We start from the raw sequence: 9869 nt of genomic DNA on the forward strand, positions 1-9869 counted from the left end.
ACCTTCATAAGAGTGTATATCAATCAATCATACCTTAATAAAAAATTTTAAAAAAAGAAAAAACATGCCAGCAAAAATTTCTCCCCTAACCTCCTGTAATACATCCCCCAGAGGAAGCAGCTTTTTCTCTGTGTTTCTACAAGTGTCCTCTTCAAACTCTCCTCTCACGGCCTGTCCCTGAGAGAAGGGAACACAGCCCTGAGTGGAGGCAGAGGGTGGCAGAGCGCCAGCTGGAATGGGAGAATATTGTCATCTCTTCGCAGCTGGCCTGCTGGTGATCTCACAACACATCTGCAGCCACTTAGAAAACTGCCAGCCAGAGGCCTCAGCGCACAGCCTGGACGGCGCCTGCACCTGCCTAGCCACCTCCCGAGGGCAGCTGCTCTGACAGGCTCCCACCTGCCCCCAGGCAACAGCATACCCAGTGGCCACGAGAGCCTTGCTGAGCTTGCTGAAGTCTGTAAAGGCAAAGCAGAGGCACACTGTGCAAGTGGCTACCCAAGGTCACACTGCGTGTGCGTGGCAGCAATGGATTCAGCCCCGATCTGTGTGGGATCATGAGTCCAGCCTGCTTACAGTGCCCACAGGAGCGCGGAGTCCACATGGGGTCACAGAGGTATTGGCCCCCACGCCGCCTCCCCTGTCCCTTAGGGAACCACACTGCAGCCATCCCTTACTGAAACTCTCCAAATCTGCTTTCCCAGCTATAAAGTGTGACCACAAATACACATCTAAAAGGTGGTGATGGGGGTTGAATTAGCTGATGGCTGTAAAACTTCTGGTACATAGTAGGTCTCAACAAATATGTGTCCCCTTCTTGCTTCCCTTCACAGGTCCTTGTCCTGAAACCTCACCAGTTGCTTGAGGCCCAACAAGAATATGGACCTCCCTACAAAAACCTCGGGCTGTGTCATAGTCCCATCGGGGTTAGAAAGGCCGGGGAGCTGGGCTCTCCCTGTGTCCGGGTACCCTCCTGTCCTGAAGTGCAGACCCCCCATGCCGGCTGCCCTCCCAGCTCAAGGCAGCAGGGCAAGTTGGCCACCTTCCCTGCTGTCGACTCTTCCACAGCTGCTTTCCCAACTACATTCTGAACAGCCTCCGTAAGGGGGGAAATGGAAATGCTCTCTCAGCTCAAGACCCCTGCTCCTCAAAGGCGGGCTATCCAGTTCTCAGGCAGATTAACTTCTGGTAGCACATGTGGGGCTCTTCCCAGCTCCCTGATAACCACCCTGCCCTGCCCCACCAATCTTGATGATCTAAATAAGCGACTAGATGGACTGCCAGATGGGGCAGGTGGTACCTTTGTTTCTAAGCTAAGTATCCCAGGTCTGGCTCCTGGCCCCAGATCTCTCTGTATGGTGGAAGTCTCGTCACTCTCGTTGTAGGCTCAGCCCCTCTCCAGGGCTGGTACTATTGAGGGTTGGTACAGATGGAAGGAGCCTGAGACTGTCATTTAACTCAGTAGTTTAATTTCCACAGTGAGTGTGGACCTCACTGGATCACCCAGCCTAGAGACACCTCTCTCTTATATCAGCTCCCATAAGATCTGCAGGTGTGCACCTGGCTAGACTTCTGCCATTGCCAAGGGCTTCCCCAAGCTGTTCTCTCTCACACACACACATCTGCTGAGTCTGCTCAGTGCAGTTCCTGAGCATGGAACATAGAGACACAGCTCCTGATTGCCTATCCCCAGGACTTCATAGTCTAGCAGGAAGGACAGGAATGTAATGAGACAGTTACAGCCCAGTGTGGCCAGGGCTCTGCTGGAGCAGTGCATGAGGAACACGAACACACACACACATACACATACACACAAAGAAAGAAGCACTGGAGTTTGCCCAGAGGAGTCAGGATGGTGCCCCATTTATCTCTTGTTCCAAAACAAGAGTTCCCATGCACTGGCCGGGATGAGTCAGGAGTTACGCAGGGACACACAGAATCAGAGGGGAAGAAAAACATTAGGATAGGAAGAGAACAACCACAAAAACTAGTGGCATCAAAACCATATGTACTTGAAGATTCTGTGAGGAATTTAGATGGGGTGCTGTGGGGATGCATCTTCCCTGCTCCCCCATGTCTGGGTCCTCAGCTGGGGTGACTCTAATGGCTGGGGGTGTCTTGAAGGGTTGGACTGGGCTGGCTAGAGAATGGGTTCAGCTGGGACCGTGCGCAGAAGGGTCCATGTGTGGGCTCTCCAGCAAGGTGGTCTTAGGTAAGTCAGACTTTCCACATCTCAGGGTCAAGACCGAGCATTTCCAGTGTACAAGGCAGAAACTGGTGGCATTTTAAGACAGCCTCAGAAGGCAAGCGTCATCACTTCAACATACTTTACTGTCAAAGCTGTCATAGGACCAACCAGATTCAAGAGATGGGGACACAGAATCTGCCTCTTGGTGGGAAGCAAAGCTAAACATTGCCCCAGAAAGTTTTCCAGAACAAGAATAAATACCCCTTGAGCTGAATTTTAGTGGCAAAATAGAAATTTGCAAGATGCACAGAGTAAGCAGGGCCTCTCCAGCGGGGGCCTGGCAGCATGCAGCAGATTGCAATGACATAAAGTGAGTCCCATAAGATTTTGTAGGGCTCAGTAGAGACAACTTTTCTGCCACTTCACCAGGCAGCTCCTTCTGCTTGTCCTCCCCAGATGCCAGTCCCCAAACTGAGGGCTGAGTGGTCCCAGAAGCCTGGCCTCAGCCAGCCCCAGGGGAATGGAGAAAGCACAGGGAGAGATTCCACCTGGGAGAGGCTTGGAATGGAGTCTAGCTCGTCCCATACCCCTGTTCTCATCTGTAGCCCTTGAGTTAGAAACCCCTGAGGCCTAGCCAAAGCTTCCTTGGTTTGGTTTTTAAAGCACTAAAGGCTATGTGTCCACTGGCTCGCATTCCAGCAGGTCTTTCCATAATGGTAGTTCTTTCAGTTGTGGCATAAAAACTCAGAGTAGTTAAATAGAAAAGGCAAATTAATGGCTGTTGTAAATGGAGAGTTCTAGGAGAAAATCCTTGCATTTAAAAAATCTCAGAATTCTCTCTCTTCCCCAGTTCTCAGCTGTCCCTTTTTCTGTGTTGGCTTCATAATCTGGCAGAGTCTCCCCTACAAGTAACAACTTACAGCTCCAAAAGCTCTAGACTTAACCAATACTGAGGGCCTGCAAACCCCACCGAGGGAGGGCACCTCCTCGCTAAGGAAGGGGCAGTCCCAACAGCTTGGATCACATGCCCTTCCCAAAACTGATCAGCATGGCCATGATGATGTGGCATTCTGGCTGTGACTGAAGCAAAAGGTGCCCCCTGCCAGGTTAGCCCCACTAAACTGCATAGAATCACTTCGCTTCTAGAAACAGGGGTTCTCTAACCAGAGGGGAAGAAAAACATTAGCTGCCACGGCCTCAGGGCCACCAGTACAGCTGCACAGTCTGTGCACTGCACAAACGAGGCTGGGTTACTTTCTGTGTCTGCCCAGACACAGGAGAAGGGGTCCCTTTTTTTAATTCACACAAAGGTGGCTGGGTGGACTACTGCTGGGCTTTTCCACTTTCCTTTCCCCAAGTGCTTCAGTACTGTCTGGAAACCCCTCCTCACCCATCACATCCTACTTTCCATGCACTGGCCGGGATGAGTCAGGAGTTACGCAGGGACACACAGAATCATGTCTTCTGCTGCGCTCATGGCCATACAGTTGTTCAGTTATGACTCATGTTTGTCTCATCGGGCTGAGACAGGCTCCATGAAGACAGGGAGTATGTCCGGGCTGCCCTCAGGCTGAAAGGAGGAGATGCGCGGTAAGATCTGTCCCGTGGCTAGGAAGAGAACAGAACTGTTCTTGCTGCCACAGCCTCTCTGATAGCTGTGGCTGCAGAGACAATAGAGAGGGATGTGAGCCCAGGGCTTTGGCACTGAGAGGCTGTGGCTGGATCTTCCGTCTCTGGAGACATTGCCCAAAGGAAGGCGCCTTGAATGGTAGGCACACAGGGCCACTACCCAAGGCTGGGGCTCCAGAAACCAAGCGCCTTTCTCCAGGAGGCCTCTGGGGAAGAGACAGTGGCAGGGCTCCACCTGGCCCTTGCTGAAGGCTGCCAGGCAACTGCTCTAGGGCTCAGCTCTAGCTCCTGATTAAAACCAGATCCAGGAGCTTGGAGTCTTTGGTGGAACTGGATACCTATCGACGTAGGCAAAGGAAATATACTGTGGGAGGGAAGGAGGCTGGCTGGCTGGCTGGCAGTAAGGCTGTGCTTTCCTTCTGAAAGGCCCCCAGGATCCCTAGCTGTGTGGGGTGGTGACAGCCCCAAGAAACAGGAGCCTCTTGGAGACCAGTGGGACACACCCACTTCTCTGTCATTTTATTCCCACTTCCTTTCTCCTTGTCTGCTTTTCTTAAAATAGAAGACCTGGGTTCAATCTCACTACCAACTTCACTCATTTTGGGTGAAGTTATTTAATCCCTCTGAGCCTCAGTTCTATCACCTGCAAAATGAGGACAAACACGGTACCTGCTTGGCTGGCTCTCTGTAGGGTTAGAAGTGATCTTGTGTGAAAAGTGCTCAGCCAGGACCTGGAGTACAGTGAGCCCTTATTAAATGTCAGTATTGTTAGGCTTTCTCCCTCCCTCCTTCGCCATGGAAAGCTACCTGATACCGTTTAACCATAAGCATAATCCCTGGGGATCATAGTAAGGAACACATTTCATGTCCCAAATGGCAGATGTGGTGGAAAAGCACTCGCTGTGGGGTCACACAGCCTGGGGTTGTAATCCCAGCTCTGCCATTTACAAACTTACTCCAAGAACTTCACTTCTCTGAACCTCAGTGTCCCCATTGGTACAATGGGGACATGGAGAACACCTGCCTGTGCCCCAAGACTGCTGTGCATCTCCCACGGGACACGTGTGTGTGGGCAGGCTGAGAACTGCTGAGCCGCACACCTCGGCCCACCTTCTTATGCTCCAGTACCGTGCACTCCCTTCTGCCCTCCCACTGTCTCCTTGTTTGGTCTTTCTCCTCCTCTTCCCAGAGTCATGAGTCAAGCAAACTTTGTGGGATCATAGGGTGTTAGAGCTGGAAGATATCTTTGTGAACATTGGTTCAGTTGTTCTATTCAAAATCACTTGGGAAAGACACGGTTCACAAAAATTCAAATTCCTGGGCTCTAACCCAAATGTAGAGAATCAGAATCTCTTACTTTTTAAGTGAAAATGTGTTTAAATTTCACAATACATCTCATTCTAAGTGAATTCCAATGGTGCAGAAATAATGAGAGTGAACACAGCTAGTCCTCCAAGGACACTGCTAACAGTCTGGTGTGTGTCCTCTAGGGCTTCATGTTTTCCTGGGAAGAGCTAACCATACAGTTTTTATTTTTCCCATTAAACAAGATCACACATTTTTAAAACTTAATACATCGTGGATACCTTTCCACATCAGTACACCTATGTTTACCTCACTCTGACAGCTACAAAAACTCCATGATGTGGCTTATCGTGGCTGACTTAACCATTCCCCGTAGGTAGACATTTTGGAGTCTCCCCAGTGACTCATACACGGCCAGTCCAGCCTCTGTACACATTTGGCAATGTCTTCTTTGCACAGATGATCAGCTGGAGACCCAAAACGGATGCAAGCAGGCCAGGGTCACAGGACAAGGTAGGGACAGAACCATAGCTTACAACTTGGGTCTTACACATGGGTCTCCTATGTGCTCTTTGCATTGAACTATACCCCTACATCGATTTGTTTTAAGTAGTCAAAGGGAACTTAATTATATTTTCTTGAACATATTCCTGGTGGGAAGAGAAAAAACTCAATATTAATTTTATTTCATGTATTTCTAAGAATTGGATTCTTCCCCAAATGTTCTCAGTTTTCACTTTTCCTCATGTTCTTTGTAAGAGTTCATGAATCAATAAATTTTTCATATATACTTTTTCTGAAGCCAACATTTTTTTTTAATGCTAGAATCTCAAAAATCCCACTTCCTGTGAGTACAAGAGACCTTGCATTCTGAGAGACCTTGGTCAAATTCCACTTTAGAGACCCCAAATCTGCCTCTTTCATTCACCATAACTAATGAGATTTCCTCTTCTGTGGAAACAAATGGAATGTTAAAATTGTGACTGTCATCTGTTTGTTTATAAAGGAAATTTCTCCAAGTCCTGTAGGTAACTCTCCCAGAAAGATGTTACTCAATTGTAACAAATACAACGTTTGCAGAATCCTTGTGAGAATCTGCTCTTTGCCCTGAAATCGTGCTTAATACTCCACGTAAAGAATGACACATTACCCAGGAGGTAAGCAGTGTGACTGCAAGTGACAATTGTCCATCATGCCCCTCATCTCTAAAGCAGTGCCCTTACAGCTGGTGCTGAGTTGAAGATAAATGTTTCAAATTTACTGCATTCATATCTACCCCATCACTCAGGGGCTAGTCAGAAACTGCTCAGGTTTCTGACCAAACAGGAAAAGGTGTCATTCCCAAACAACTGACCACCATGTAGGTAATACTTGAATGTTGTTTAGCCTCATCTTGGGCAAAAGATAATGGGGACAAAGGACGACAGAGTAACTCTTTTGTCTGTGACATGCCTCTTGAGTCCTAGAACTCTGGCTTCTATCTTAGAATCAAAAGTAGACCCCTCTTACGGACCTTAGACTGTGGTTTCTAAATACCACTGCCTCCTAAAAGAATTGGGCTCCTTGGAAAAATGACTGACTCCAGGTCTGGAGTAGGAAACATACAAAATGAGCCTGGAGCATCTTGTCATATAGAACGGCAAGGAGGTGATCAAAGATGACTAGAGTCCTACTGGAAGACTCATGAGTCTATTTGAAGAGGCTCCCACTGGCCAAAGATGGCCCACTTTTAGCATCTATAAAAATAATGATTGCAATGACTTGAGATGCACCAAATATGTTTCGATGTACAAATTCCTGGTGATAGTCACAAAAGGAAAAAAAAAGATCCCACTAAAATGCGTTTGTCACCTTTGAAGAATGCCGGGAAAACCAATTACTTAGAAAGCTAGTGAATACAGGGTAAGAAGCAAATATTTATTCTGCCTTTGCTATACAAACTGTACCTCAGGGTAACCTCATAGTGGAGGCCAGCAAGTACCCTTTCATTGAAGTATCCCTGCTCATAAACAGAGATGGAATCATAGAATGAGAATATCCTGGTATTTCAACCTCTAGCAAAACCATGGATCTATGCAATGGTCATCATGGGGTGCCAGCACCACAGAAAGAGAGGCGACCAGAGTCCCCTAAGGAACCCTTGAAGACAAGCACGGCAAGCCACCCTTGCCATATTCTTACCAAAAATATCAATCTTGAATCTGACCAAACTTCCAGCTCTAACAACTTACAATACAAGAGACAAAGAACATGTTGAACAACACCATAGAAATTTAATCATCAAAATCCTGTGTAGGAAACTTTACAGGACAAACAACTGGTTTCTCCAACAAACACACTATAGCAAATAAAATGAGGTAGAGAACTTACAGATTTTTAAGAGATTTAAAGACAAATCAACAAATCACAAAGTTGGTCATTTCAATCCTGATTTAATAATCAGGCAAAAACAGTTATGGGACAATCAGGAAAATTTGAACACTGATAGGATATTTGGTGATATTAGGAATTATTTTCAATTTTTAAGGTGTGAAAATGATATTATAGTTATTTTTAAGGTAATTATTAACTTTCAGAGACATACACTGATATACAAATAGGTGAAATCTCAAAATGTCTAGGATTTGTTTCAAAATAATCCAAGAGTGGAAAGAGTAGATGAAACAAGATTGGCCACAGTGGTTATTGAAGCTGGGTTGTGGGGGTTAACATGGGAGTCATTACACAATTCTAATTTTGTGTATGCTTGAAATTTTCTATAATAAAGACTTTAAAAACAAGACAGCTCCATCCAGAGAATGAAGTCCCCCTATTTGATAGACAACTGAAACAATCACTCTGGGTAAATAAATTATTTCCCGAGTTCATCTCTTCACATTGGTAATACTTAAAAGTGGAGGGACTCCAATGGTTGGGATAAGCACAACTGTGCACTCAATTTGAGGGTTTACAGTCAAAGGTGACTTCAAATCCACTCTGACCTGCATTTAACTGGCTCTCTGCAGACTTTGTGGAGAATAATTTTTCACCTAATAGCATAATGCATTTCTTATCTTAGAGCAGTGTTTGCTGGACATTGGAAAGGATGTGGGAGTGGAGGGACACATATTGATGTAAGGGATATTTTTTACAAGATCTAAAGACTTTCCCGATACTAATGGGCAGTTACATAAAAGTGCCAAGAAGGAGGGAAGATCCCTGGAGTAGAGGACAGATGCCTCAGGAAGGAAGGGTGAGGTTGGGGTGGTGGTGTGAAGGCTGCATTTGCAGGCTTGCTGCCCCACATTTTCTCTGATGATATCCTTGCTGTTTACATGGAAATGTTGGCCGCCATGGTGATGAGAAGAGGCTGAGGTAAGAAGGATTTGAGAAATGTTACGCGGCTTCCATAAAATATTTTAACATAATTTTTTCCTTTGAGCAAGATGGTATTGTCTAGTTCTGTAGTACTGGTAGTCATCAAGACAAGGCTTCCTAGAAATCTGCAAGCCAGATAGGCCTCTGTCCTTCTTTCCACCTCAGTGTATCAGTTGCAAGTATGGAAGTCACTGAATAACTGGTTTACACAGGGGCTTTCTTCTTTTTAAAACTATTTCAAAAAATACATCCAAAGAGAGGGAAGAGCTGCATTATTTCAGTGACTCTGGGCTAGCTTCTCTGAGATTCTCCTGGACTTTTTCCTCTGGATATAAGATGGCTGCACCAGCTCCAGGCATCATAATCACACACCAAATTCAGAGGTAGTAAGTAGATGTTAGCTTAGCAGTCTTCCTTCTCTATCAGGAAGAAAAGGTCTTTCCCAGAAGCTCCTTACAAACCTCCACTTAAGTCTCACCGGCCAGAACAGGGTAGCGTGTGAACTCTAGTTACAGAGCAGGCTGGGAGGACAAGCACTCCCATTCCCCACCTGCCCTGTCCGAGGTGGGCAGGGGGTGGGGATGGGGAAAGCCTCTGGTAAGTTTTCAGCTTCCACACCGTCCTTCTCGTGAGAGGTGTGGAATCTCTGGCCACCCGCCTGGAGTCTAACACGCACACGTGTATGCTATGCCATCTGGGGCTATTCTTGCTGCTGTGTGGTGCTTGCACTGGATAATGCTGCATGCTCCCCAAGGCCTACCTTTCCTTGCGGACATCCGTTCAGGAGGCGCAGATCTCCCGGAGGACACGGGCTGTCGCTCGGTCAGGTAATCAGCACCTGTGTAGAGGGCCCTCCCTTCGCCAGGCACAGGCTGGCTGGCAGAACATGGCAGAAGCCTGGGAATAGTGGAATGACAGCACAGGACCAGGGCAGGAGCCCAGCACGCACAAAGAAGGCTGTACGGCCAGCGGTGTGGGACCCGAGGCACAGGCCCGGGTCCGGACGTGGAGGGAAGGTCTATGCAGGGACCCCGGAAGCTCTCGCTTCACACACCTTAACTCACTCTGCGCACAGCCCGGCCAGGTGGCTCCGATGCTGTCGCATCGGGAGCGGCCGGGGCCCCGCGGCCTCGCGGGTCAGTACAGCCGCCGGGTAGGCGCCGTGGATGAAGTCAGGTGATTCGGCCGGCCAATCATGGCGCCCTTTCCCCTGGGTTGTGATTGGTCCAGAGCGGCCACATGACCAGAACCCGCGACGAGAACGTCTAAGTGGAATAGGCCCAGTGAAGCCAAGTGATGGAGGCTTTGAGTGACCTTCCTGCTGTGGACCCTGGGGCCTCTGAGTGAATGAGTGACAAGTTTAGGGCAGTGTTTTATTAAGGTTATTCTG

General features: G+C 47.7%; 1 long non-coding RNA gene across 1 annotated transcript in view; it reads right to left on the reverse strand.

Annotated features, from left to right (window-relative positions):
- The window catches only part of LOC118971550 (uncharacterized), a 36837-nt gene extending 27178 nt beyond the window's left edge, over positions 1-9659 (reverse strand). Inside the window, exon 1 of the long non-coding RNA XR_005060027.2 lies at positions 9240-9659. This is a non-coding gene — a long non-coding RNA (uncharacterized lncRNA). The remainder of the gene's footprint in view (positions 1-9239) is intronic.
- Between the last annotated feature and the right edge of the window lie 210 nt (positions 9660-9869).

This window comes from Manis javanica, chromosome 18, assembly GCF_040802235.1.
Source record: "Manis javanica isolate MJ-LG chromosome 18, MJ_LKY, whole genome shotgun sequence".
In the NCBI taxonomy this organism is placed as follows: domain Eukaryota; kingdom Metazoa; phylum Chordata; class Mammalia; order Pholidota; family Manidae; genus Manis; species Manis javanica.